The sequence below is a fragment of the Anabrus simplex genome, chromosome 1 (genome assembly GCF_040414725.1).
Source record: "Anabrus simplex isolate iqAnaSimp1 chromosome 1, ASM4041472v1, whole genome shotgun sequence".
Taxonomy (NCBI): Eukaryota; Metazoa; Arthropoda; class Insecta; order Orthoptera; family Tettigoniidae; genus Anabrus; species Anabrus simplex.
Genome location: NC_090265.1, coordinates 526,269,168 through 526,282,078, shown reverse-complemented (window position 1 = coordinate 526,282,078; position 12,911 = coordinate 526,269,168). Strand labels below are relative to the sequence as shown.

Genomic DNA, 12,911 nt, shown 5'->3' with positions numbered 1-12,911 from the left:
CTTTGCTCCTATTTAAGTCTCTCAAAGCTCTGTCGAATTCTGACCTCAAAATTGGGTCACCCATTTCATCAGCATCAACAGCCTCTTCTTGTTCCAAAACCATATCATCTAGGTCTTTACCTCGATACAACTGCTGGATACGTTCCTGCCATCTTTCTGCCTTGTCTTCTTTCCCTAGAAATGGTTTTCCATCCTAGCTCTTAATATTCATAAACCTAGTTTTCCTTTCTCAAAAGGTTTCCTTGATTTTCCTGTATGAAGCATCTACCTTTCCTAGGACCATACAACTTTCAGTATCGCTGCACTTCTTCTTCACCCATTCTTCCTTATCTGCCTTGCATTTCCTATCCACTTCATTCTTTAATCGCCTGTAATCTTTTCTGCCCTCTTAATTTTTTGCATTCTTGTATTTTCGTCGTTTATCGATCAGGTCCAGTATCTCTTGAGTTATCCACTGATTCTTATTTGATCTTTCCTTTCTTCCTAACATCTCTTCAGCAGCCCTACTGACCTCAGTTTTCATGACTGTCCATTGTTCTTCTACTGTTTTTCCTTCAATCTTTTCATTTAGTCCTTGTGCAACATGTTCCTTGAAACAATTCTTCACACTTTTTTCGTTTAACATGTCTAGATTCCATCTCACTGGATTCCTTCCCTTCTTCAATTTCCTCAACTTCAGATGGTATGTCATGACCAACAAGTTGTGGTCAGAGTCCACGTCTGCTCCTGGGAAAGTTTTGCAATCCAACACCTGGTTTCTGAATCTCTTCCTAATCATAATGAAGTCTATTCGATTCCTTCCAGTATCCCCAGGCCTCGTTCATGTGTACAGCCGTCGTTTGTGGTATTTGAACCAAGTATTAGCAAGGAATAAATTGTGACTGGTGCAGAATTCAATCAGCCGGCTTCCTCTTTCGTTCCTTTGTCCCAATCCGAATTCCCCTACTGCATTACCTTCTTTTCCTTGGTCTACCACTGCATTCCAGTCTCCGATCACAATTAGATTCTCATCACCTTTTACATACTGTATTAAATCTTATATCTCTTCATATATTCTTTCGATTTCCTCATCATCCGTTGAGCTAGTAGGCATATAGACCTGCACTATTGTAGTGGGCATTGGTTTGCTGTCTATCTTGACAACAATAATCCTTTCACTATGCTGGTCGTAGTAGCTTAACCGCTGCCCTTTTTTCTTATTTGTTATTAAACCAACTCCTGCATTTTCCCTGTTTAATTTTGTGTTGATAATTCTGTAGTCGCCGGAACAAAAATCCTGCTCTTCCTGACAACGTACTTCACTTATACCAACTACATCTAATTTTAGTCTATCCATCTCCCTTTTCAGATTCTCTAACCTACCACAACGATCCAATCTTCTAACATTCCACGCTCCGACTCGCAAAATGATAGTATCCATCTTCCTGATGATTCGACCCCTCTCGTGTAGTCCCCACCTGGAGATCCGAATGGAGGTCTATTTTACCTCCGGAATAGTTTACCCAGGAGGAAGCCATCATCAGTACATCGTTCATACAGAGAGAGTTGCATGTCTTCGGGAGTTACTTACGGCTGTAGTTTCCCGTTGCTTTCAGCCGTGCAGCAGTATCAACAGAGCTAAGCCATATCAGTCAATCATCTAGACTGCCGCCCTTGTAACTTCCGAAAGGCTGATACCCCCCTCCCTTCTTTCAATGTACCATTCGTTAGTCTGGTCTCTCGACAGATACCCATCCGATATGGTTGCACCTGCGGTTCGGCTATCTGCATCATTGGAACGCACAAGCCTCCCCACCGCGGCAAGGTCAGAGGACCGAACATACATACATTTATTTATTTATTTATTTATTTATTTATTTATTTATTTATTTATTTATTTATTTATTTATTTATTTATTTATTTATTTATTTATTTGTCTTCGCCACCATTCCCGTATTGTGTATAGGGCTGGTGAAGCAACTTGGCTCAATTTAGGATTTGGCTGTTGATCTTAAGACCGGATATCTTTTCTGATGTGACATATTGGTTCTTATGAAAATCTTCTTCGACGTCGTTAGAATTCGAACCTAGGAAGAAGAACATCATAAATATATTATCGACTAGTTTCAAGGAAATAAATAAAACGAACAAAACAAGTGTCTCGACACTAATTAAGGATATTGGTCTGCCTAGAAGACTACGGCCCAGCCAGACACAGGAATGTTACATGGTCAGCGTAACGACATTCTCAGCCGTATTGCTTGGTTTTTGCGATCGGGTCCGCTGCCTCTTATCATGCAGATCCTCGGTTGGCCACACGACGCTGAAAGAACCCCATTCCTGCACCCAGCCCAAAATGAATATCTCTTTAATGGTCAGGAACCGAATCTAGGACCTTCAGGTGAGAGACGGCCACCTTACCCTTACACTGCAGGGCTGATAACTGGATTCAAGAATAGAGACATCTGTGTAAGGTGCCGTTAGATGGAAAGGTTTGAGAACCACTACATATATGTTTTGTCTGGAAATTTACTTATCAACAACTACGATAGAAAAAGACCAGGTTATTTAAATTTTATTTTGTATTTCATTTCTGAGACTCACCTTTATAAACTTCCTCCATAATCAGAGATCAATAAATAGAAATGTAGGAAAATTTTTACTAACAAGGTCATGATTATAATTCCTAGAGAATACAGTACTATCTGCAGATAGAGACGGTTGGGTGGAGAGGTTCTGCTTGAGTGACTTCTGAGATAAGCTCTCGCCATCCGCATTGCAATTGAAATATGATTATGTATTTACAGATAATATTGTCTGCTTGCTTTGCAACTACGTACACGATCGGGATCTCTGCCAGCAGAGAAGTGCTTTCAAACGGTGAATGTTTGAGATTCAAACAAAGATATCTCTGAGAGAGACTCTTTTATATACTTAAGAGTCTGCCATTTCTCAAAGATAAATTTATTTACTCTCACAGTTATTTTAAGAAGCCTGTGTCCAAGATACTGGTACTTAAAGAAGTTCATAAGCACCAAAGCCGAGCAATTCACCGCAACAAATAAATCTATACAGTATATAAAGGGCTCTTTTTTCTGGGGAACGGGGTTCCACACATGCTATATTGAAACGTAAGCAAAATAACTAGAAATTAATAAAAATTATGTCATGTTTCATGTTCAAGTTAGAGAAATAAAAATATATTTGAGGTTCCAGCGTTCAAGTATATTTCATTCAAATTATGTTGAAATTGTCGAAGTGGTGGGAGATAATTGCGATATATCGTATATCGACGTTGTTGTTTCGATTCTCGAAACAGAACATTCTTCAACTTGACGTCTTCATCGGTCTGTATGCCTTGCAGGAAGAAGAAATACCTATAGGGGCAAGATGATGTCAGTTCAGTGAATGTAAAGCCATTCGAGCCTTCAGATATCATCTGAAATTTAGAGAAGAAATGCCCAAGTAAATACTGTATGTAAGATTCGGCACACTCTGAATACATTTGCAGTTCCTTACAGTCAGTGTGAAAGGGGATCTTCCCAGATGAAACTCATCGTGACTCACTGTCACTAGACACATTAACTTCCCTGCTGTTCATTAAAAAAATGTTGGACCTACTCCAACTGTTTGATCCAGCTAAGTATTTTAAAACATGGCTGCTTCAAGGTCACCATTCTACAATACACACCAAAAGCAAGACCTGGAAAAGAGTCAAGGAGGGTGGTAACATATCTAATGTCAGGAAGCAGCTCCAAGTAGTTAATGTAAGTTGTACTGCATGAAGTTTATGCATGTTGTTGAAACAATTATTACATTTCCTCTTCTTTCTCCCCCTGAGAGTTTCGGCATTTCATTTTTTCAACAACAACAACAACAACAACAACAACAACAACAACAACAAAGCACTGCAAAATACCGCTTACTCGTATCTCAAATCGATTTAGACGATGAAAATGAAATTTGGTAAAGATGTTAACTTACTCTTATGTCATAACTAGAGTTCGGATAATTATGTGCTTAACTTTTCAGAAATATGTATTTATTTATGTGCTTAAAATATGGAAAATATGTCATAAAATTTCCAAAATATGTTCTTATATTTGTACTATAATTATATCCCCAGTTACTCGAAAATACTGTTGAAACGTCCAGCTGCTTGTATAAACCCACAGTACAAAATAATATTCCGCCAGACATACTTTCCGCTCAACAAACCAACGCTTGTCGCAGTTTCCTTTATTTTGCCAGAATTTTTTCCCGGAATCCCCGGGAGAGTTCTCACGTTATTCAAGAATGTCCTGCAGAGCTGAGGAAAGTGGTAAGGTATTTTTTCAAGTATTGTTATTGTGAACTTAAAAAAGCAAAGTTAGATTTAATGTATACCACGTCTCCTTGAACTCCCTTCTCCTAAACAAGACGGATGCTAAGCCAGGGGAATGAACTAATTTGACGGAAGAATTGGTTACAAAGTTCACATTATTCTAAATTGAGTGTTCTCATTTTTACGGTAGTTATAAAGGGGTTAATTCCTCTTATCTGTTAGATAACATAGAACTTGCGCGTGTGAATAAAAAGAACAATATGAGAATGCCGTTGCCCAAGATCGACTTCCCTTTTAGATACTCGTACTGGGCATATTACTAAAGATTATCCCCTAGAGTAGTAAGTGACTTAGCGAGTTCGACTACGCGGTAAGGGTCGTATAGCTGTAAGTTTGCATTTAGGACATACTAGGTTCGAACCTCACCGTCGGATATTCAGAAGACAGTTTAGTGTGGTGTCCCATCTCAACACTAGGCAAACGAAGGAGCTGTAACTAAACTAAGTCCAAGCCGGGCTGAGTGGATCAGACGGTTGAGGCGCTGGCCCTCTGACCCCAATTTGCCAGGTTCGATCCTGGCTAAGTCTGGTGGTATTTGAAGGTGCTCACATACGTCAGCCTTGTGTCGGTAGATTTACTGGCACGTAAAAGAACTCCTGCGGGACAATATTCCAAAACTTCAGCGTCTCCGAAAGCCGTCAAAAGTAGTTGGTTGTACTTAAAATGACAGTAGCATTGTCCAATAAAGTCCACGGCTACTACGTTTACAATGTTAGCTCTTTCCTGTCCCAGCGTCACAAGCTAATTAATTAATTAATTAATTAAATACAAACATAAAAACGTAAATTGCTTGTGCTGTAAGTTGGCACATTCTGCATTCAAGATTGCAAGTACGAATAAAAGTAGAATCACTCGGCATTTAAAATGATACAGTACCGGAGAACCGAACAGAAGATTTAATGTCACCACGTCACATTAAACCTACCTTGTTCAGAGCAAAGTTCCGGCTCTCCTTCATCTTTTAAAATCATCCATAGTTAATAGTCGGTATTATTATTATTATTATTATTATTATTATTATTATTATTATTATTATTATTATTATATTAATATTCTGTAGGATTAAATTTCTTTCAACTGTTTTCGGTTTTAATATAAGTCGGAGTATTTAAAAAAAATGTCAGAAATTGCTATCAGTTCGCGTACCCAGGTAGTAACGAAGCAGAAAATAGGAATTTTGTACGCAGGAGTTCGTGTACATTCGAGTAAAACTATGGTCACAAGCCTGTCGTATACCTCTGCACTGAATTGGGATGGAACTTGGGATAAGAAAGCACAGTGGCTTAGCATATGGATTTTACAGCCAAAGTTTGAATCCCGAAGGATCGCAGGTGGGAATTTTTATCTGATAAATCATGTGGTAGCAGGACAGGCATCTAACATTAAGCTCCCCTCTCACAGAACTCAAAATGAGCTCAGGCGACTCCAGGGACCTCAGAAAAACCTGCGATAAGCTAAGAACTTTCTAGTGCTATAATCCAGTGTTTCTGAGACTTCAGGTTTGGATATTACACAGAAGTATCTTATTTACATAACATTAGCAGAAACATTATTTTTATGTTGTATGTAAGAAAAAATAAAGGAACAAATATTCCTTGGTTCTTAGTAAGTCCAGGAAAAAACCATGACAAATTTTCTTTCTTCTTCCCATTCCTCTTTGCTATCTGAAAGATATGATCACTATCATGCGCATAAAAATTAACCATCATAGCAGCAACGCAACCAAGCGTTATAAAAATGAACTATCATAGCAGTCTGTAACCTCAGAAAACTTGTTCACTTTTCGTGCTTTTTCCTTAGGGGTTGAATTTCAAAAACAAAATTCTTAGCTGTTATTTATGACATAAGTGGAACCTCTGTGCCAAACTCCATTCTCATCGGTAAGATCGGTTACGTGGTTCCTGAGATGTGAGTGAGTGAGTGGTATTTTGCTGTGCTTTGTTTGTTGTTGTTGGAAAAGGAGGTGCCGAAAGTCTCAGGGCGGAAAGAAGAGTAAGTGTAAGAATTGTTTCAACAACATAATTATATAATTTTCATACACAATACAATTTATATTAAACATTTAGAACAGCTTCCAGACTTTATATATGTCACCATCCTCCTCGACTCGTTTCCAGGTCTTGCTTTTGGTGTTTGTTGCAGAATGGTGACTTTGAAGCAACCATGTTTTAACATACTTATCTGGATCAAGCAGTTAATGGAGGTTCAACATTTTAATGTTAATGTTTTCACTGACATAGAGGAATTTTTCAGGAGTCACGATGAGGTTCATCTGGGAAGGTCACTTAGGCTTGCAGGCTGAACACTGAAAGACATACCACCCTTTAAGGAAATGTATTGTACCTTCCTCGGTCGTAAAACAAATAGACCAATAAAAACAAAGTGTGACACCACGTAATAAGCCAAAATATACTATTTTTCCTGTACTCTTTTGTCCTGGCTAGTTCAGCAGCATCGCGTGCGGAACGTCCGTAATTTGGTCTCCAAGAACCACTAAATAAGATCTCTTAAAGGTGTAAGTAGTACAGGAATTGCATTTGTATAAGCGAATGAGAATTCAAGTGAAATAAATTGGTTTGAAATAGTTTAATACGCTAAAAAAATTGGATAAAGAAAATAAATTCCCGTAAATAATTTTTTTTTGCTAGGGGCTTTACGTCGCACCGACATAGATAGGTCTTATGGCGACGATGGGATAGGAAAGGCCTAGGAGTTGGAAGGAAGCGGCCGTGGCCTTAATTAAGGTACAGCCCCAGCATTTTCCTGGTGTGAAAATGGGAAACCACGGAAAACCATCTTCAGGACTGCCGATAGTGGGATTCGAACCTACTATCTCCCGGATGCAAGCTCACAGCCGCGCGCCTCTACGCGCACGGCCAACTCGCCCGGTCTTAAATAAATCAACATAGTTTCTGATACAATTTTGAGTTGTTTGCCATCAAGTGGCAGCAGGACCTTTCCCGTCTAAACAAGTCTTAAATCATCAATCTTGGAATCCGTGTGCCAGTTACGTAAACGCTACAGTGAATATTTAAATAAGTCTGAATAGGTTAAGAATTCACATTTAAATTAAACGTCCATGTGCGTGAGATTAAAATATAGCAACTTCGAATTAAGTCAAAGTAACGTTAAGATTATTCCCCAAGATATTAGGGACACAAATATACACTACAGGCTTGTTTAGGACCTTCCTGTTACCCCCAAAAGTTCACTGTCTCTACTATGGGAACGGTCCCATACGCACAGATGAGGAATAAAACCTCTCTTCCCCTAGAAGCTTATGGGCTTCGTCCCATGTGCAATCGACAACAATGACAAACAAAATCATACACTGCAAACAACATCAATAACATATTCACACAATATCCAACGGGACCTGAAAATAAACACATAATAAACACTGATCTTGGGTAATGAGAGATGGTTTCGAGCCCTCGACCAGCTGACTCTACCGCCATTAATGACCACCATATGCCGGCAGAAAAGGCTAGGACGTCTGCTGATTCCCTAACAAAACATTCTACCCTTCACTATTGCACGGCTAAGCTTCACAAGTCTGGCATATTTCTCTCCTCATTCAGAACCCTGTCTGGATGACATAACTCATGACGACGCTCAGCTGGGCACACAAACAAAAAGCAAACTCTCCCTCTTCTACTTGAGGAGATAACCTTTCATATGGGCTCACATTGCCAGCCAGAAAAATCACCTGGTCAAATGATTCCCAGACTCGAACTTTCAGTAAGTAATCCTCGATATTTATCCACACATGGGGTAACATGCATATTTCTTGCCTCTCATCTTAATATGCCATAGATCTGGGTTCGTGCCTCGTGCACAGGCCTGTGTTAGCTTGCCGGAATTACTTTGAAAACCCTACGAAACTGAAATTTACATGCCTTATCCTAACATTCCATGCAAATCTATTCCTTATGTTGCCACTATCTCATATTAAAAGCTCCCCGTACAACGTCCTGGAAGGTACTGCTGTCCTTCATGTTTCGATGACCTTAGAATCTCAAAATTACTCTACATCACACTCAGACAAGCTTATCACTGGATAATGTAACATTAAACAACCCAAATTGAATATTTTATCCTCATGACCCCATAAATTAACACAAAGCTAATAGCACTGTATATCACATGCATTTGTCCTAACGTATTTACACTACCGCCCTTTATACATGTCAAACATATGAATGGAACAAAACGAAGTTGCCTATTCCTCTCTCATGCTAAGAAAAACATCTATTCAGACTTATCTGTGACACTGTGATCTTATGGCTACTCCTTGTGGATTGGTTATATGGACTTAGTCCATTCTTGCGCTAACGGCGTCTTGGTCAGCGGGTCCGCGGTTCAGTTCCCTGGTATGGTCCATTTTGATGCTGTCTACTTGATAACATAGTTTGTAGGACGGTCTCGTTTGTAAAGCTGTTGGCCTGCCCGTACTGATAATTGTAGGAAGGTCTCGTTTGTGAAACTGATCGCCTGCCCGTACTGGTACTTGTACGAAGGTCTCGTTTGTAAAGCTGATCGCCTGCCCGTACTGGTAATTATAGGACGGCCTCGTGCCTAATCAGCTCTTGTCGTTAGATTCACGTACCGCCGGTAACTGCAATTTACACACACAATTAATATGACTGTTTGCGCACCCCGTCGCTCCTAGTTTAATATTTCGCGTGTTAGGAGTCCGAAATATTTTGAGTATTTCCTCTATCCGGGCTAATAGTCCGTCCCGTATAGCTCCTAATTACTGGTACGTTACCCTCACATGAAGAAGGTATTTATTACGAACTGCTACTCAAATCTGCGCACTAATTCCTCAATCAAAGTTTATTCAAATATTCTTCCTGGCATTGTGTAACTACTATACTTCACAAAGCAAAGCAAAGCAAAGTCACCTCCGTACAGGCCATGAAGGCCCTTGGAGTAGTGGAAGGTAAAGGCTTCCACCATTGTTAACCTCAGCACCTGATGGGGTAGAGTGATTAGCTTTACGCCCGGCCACCTTTGCACCCAGAAATTAACCTGTACTCATTTTTGGTGTAGGCTGAGTGAACCTCAGGGCCATATGCACCTCCGGAAGTGGAAATCTAGTTTCTTAAATTTTACGACTTCCTGACGGAGATTCAAACTCACGTTCTTCCGGGCGAACCGAGCACGCCCTTACCGCCTCGGCCAGGCAGCCCCTCACTATAGATCACAAGCTACTCAAAATGAAGCCGATCAACATAGTCTACTATACTACTCGCTTTGCTTAACTACCGCGACCTTGCGACGCACTCTATCTCACCGTCAGTATTCCAATGCACACCGCGTCTTCTCTGAATGCTCTTTTATATGTCCTCGCAAGAGACACCACGCTCGGGAAAGAATCAAGATACAAACACTTCTCCCTTGTGCAAACTAAAGCTTGGTTCCCACCCTCATCTCGCTCAGATCATATTAAGAAAGGCAATTACACTTAGTACAACGGATGAGCTCGAGACGCTCAGTAAATTGCTTTAAAATTTCCTGCTATTTCAAATTTGCCGAAATTTGTTCACATGAGTAATTATCGTCATGTTTTCATACCTTGCCAGGCCTGCTTCATGCCGCGTTTATTCTTATAAGCGTGGTATCTGTGAATCCCCCGACAGCATTCGAGTCGTTCTATCCTCTTCCATGGCTTCTTCGCTGTCTTACACATTTTGCCACGCCCAGTCTAGCTCACTTTGCTCCCCCCCCCCCCCCCTCCTTCGAGCACCAAGCTTCCTGTTGCGCCTTTCCCGTTTCGACTCCCGGTATAGCGGTCATGATACGTTAAATAATAACTCTGTCACCATGAAACGGTATGGTTCAGTATGTATGTATTGTTTTGAATAAAAAATGACGGTTTTAATGAACACATTTAAGCAAGGATAACCCAATCAGCACACACACACAATTATGCTCGACAATAAATGACAACATCTCACTTCGCTAAAAACGGACGATTTACAAAAATCTCTTGTCCTCACAGCGGGCTCTTCGACTGGCAATGTTTTTCCTTGATGCGGTCCTCAGTAATCTTGACTGGCAGGTTTCACCTTTCAGTTTCACTTCGCTGCACACACACCGCAGTCACTTCAAGCTGTAGGTTCATGTCGTCAGGTTCGAACGGATGACCATTGGCTATCAAAACGCATGACTGCTGTAAACTTGGCTGGACTCCAGATAAAAGTAATAATTCGCACAATCAACTCACGTGACCACTCCACACACTGAACTTTCAGCTCACGGATAACTGACCATTCAACATAACAACCTCTTCGAGACAAACCTGCATTTAAATACTAGGTGAAGAACTTGTAGTATCTTCGGGGTACGACCCGAATATGAGTGCTCCAGGAAATTCACGGAGACACCAGACGAAAGGGACAATAGTAGCAAAGGTTGTCACGTGCTCGCAGGCGGTCCGGTAGTTCCCCATTCTTACTTACTCATCCCTTCCAGGATCAACCGAAGGGAGCTTCAAGAGGTTTGATAAACAAAGACCACGTAACATTATGTATGTATGTATGTATGTATGTATGTATGTATGTATGTATGTATGTATGTATGTATGTATGTATGTATGTATGTATGTATGTACATTGAATCGCACAATAATTGGCCAGCAAAGAAATATTTAATTGTGTACATTCTCGAAAGGGGCTGCCTGGCCGAGGCGGTAAAGACGTGTTCGGTTCGCCCGGAAAGACGTGGGTTCGAATCCCCGTCAGGAAGTCGTAAAATTTAAGAAACTAGATTTCCACTTCCGGAGGTGCATATGGCCCTGAAGTTCACTCAGCCTATACCAAAAATGAGTACCAGGTTAATTCCTTGGGGCAAAGGCGGTCGGGCGTAGAGCTAATCACTCTACCCCATCAAGTGCCGAGGTTACGGATAGTGAAAGCCTTTACCTTCCACCCCTCCAAGGGCCTTAACGGCCTGTACGGAGATGGCTTTGCTTTGCTTTGTTTTGTACATTCTCGAAACGCGAGGATATTCGTAAACTGTGGATAGCCGGTGGCCGAAAAAATGATACTCGGAAGACTACTACTTGCACAATATGTTCATCCTATTTAAAACAAGAGGGTCTTCTATGTTCATAATATACAGTTTTTAATAAATAGAAAGAAAGGAAGAAGGCGTCGTGTAGCTCTTCCATCTGAAAACCAGGTCACATCATTTATGTATCGATAAGAAACTTGATAGTCAGTACAGCGATAAAGGTCGAGGCACGTGTGCAGTTTGTAGCGTACTTAACTTCTCTGGTGGGGAAAGCGATAGTCCCAAAATTAGTGTTAAATTATGTTAAAGCAATAATCGTTAAACTGTTCAAGAATGCAGCCAATGAAAAGGGTAACTTAACTTTGTCTTTTTAAAATACCCAATACGACAGATACATCAAATTCACAACTTGAATTAAGTTCGTAATACATGAGAAAAGAACAGACTCTTTAAGATAAAATAAAAGGAGTAACAGAGATGATTTTATCGATAAGTACTTTTTCACAGTTCGTTTTGTTTTCAGACACTACAAGTTGGCAATATTATGTGTTAGAGGCCCGAATGTCACTACACTGAGAGCCAGTCTAGCTCGAGCGGTCGAGGAGAGAGGTTGCGTAGCGAAGTGCGTGCTGTAAACATGGTCGGCATTGAACAGTACCGGGCCGCTATTGGGAAATGGCAGGCAAGGCAGAAGAAGGAGGCCAGGAGTGGATTGGTGACGGACGGATTGAAAATGAGTGAAGCGGTGCTGGTGGTGACAGTGATAGCAGTGTTACTGGTTATTGGGGGGGTGGAAGTAAACCCAGGCCCAAATACCAGTGGAAAATATAGTACGGAGGATTTGGCCGCACTCAGGGTGGTTGTAAGTGAAGTTATGCAGGAGAAGTGTCAATGGGATAAGGTGCAGGAAATAAAGGACATGATGGAGGAGCAGAGAAGGGAGATAGGGAACATGAAGAAATGGCTTGAAACGAAGACAGAGGAATCGAGCAGGAGAGTGGTCAATAACGAGAAAGAAATCGAGTTATTGAGAGGGGAAGTGAAACATCTGAAAGAGGAGGTGATGAAGATGAAGAAAGAAGCGGAGGGGTACAGGCAGGAGAGATTGAAAAAAGCCATATTTATATATGGAATTGAGGAAGGGGCGAGAGAGAGCAAGATTGAGCTGATATTTAAGGTGGTGGAAGCTATACGTGATGTTATGAAGATAAACTTTAGTGAGGTAGACATTGATGATGTAGAGAGAGTTGGTAAAATCAAAGGTCGGAGGCCAATTAGGGTTAAATTGTTCTCAACCTTAATGGCAGATTCTGTGTTAAGGAACAGCAAGAATTTACAAGGGCGGAAAATAGGGGTGAAAGGAGACATGGGAAGAGAAGGAAGTGAAAACGCGAAGATCTTGAATAGGCACCTATGGAGAGCGAGGAACCAGGGGCTAAAGGCCCGAATAAGAGGTCTGAGGTTGGAGGTGACAAACGGGCGATGGGTCAGAGTTCATTCAGTGACTAAGCTAAAGGAAATGGACGA

The 12,911-nt window shown here is 40.9% G+C and overlaps 1 pseudogene; it reads right to left on the bottom strand.

Annotated features, from left to right (window-relative positions):
- Positions 1-229: 229 nt before the first annotated feature.
- On the bottom strand, positions 230-1,093 carry LOC136876232 (craniofacial development protein 2-like; annotated as a pseudogene).
- Positions 1,094-12,911: the final 11,818 nt, after the last annotated feature.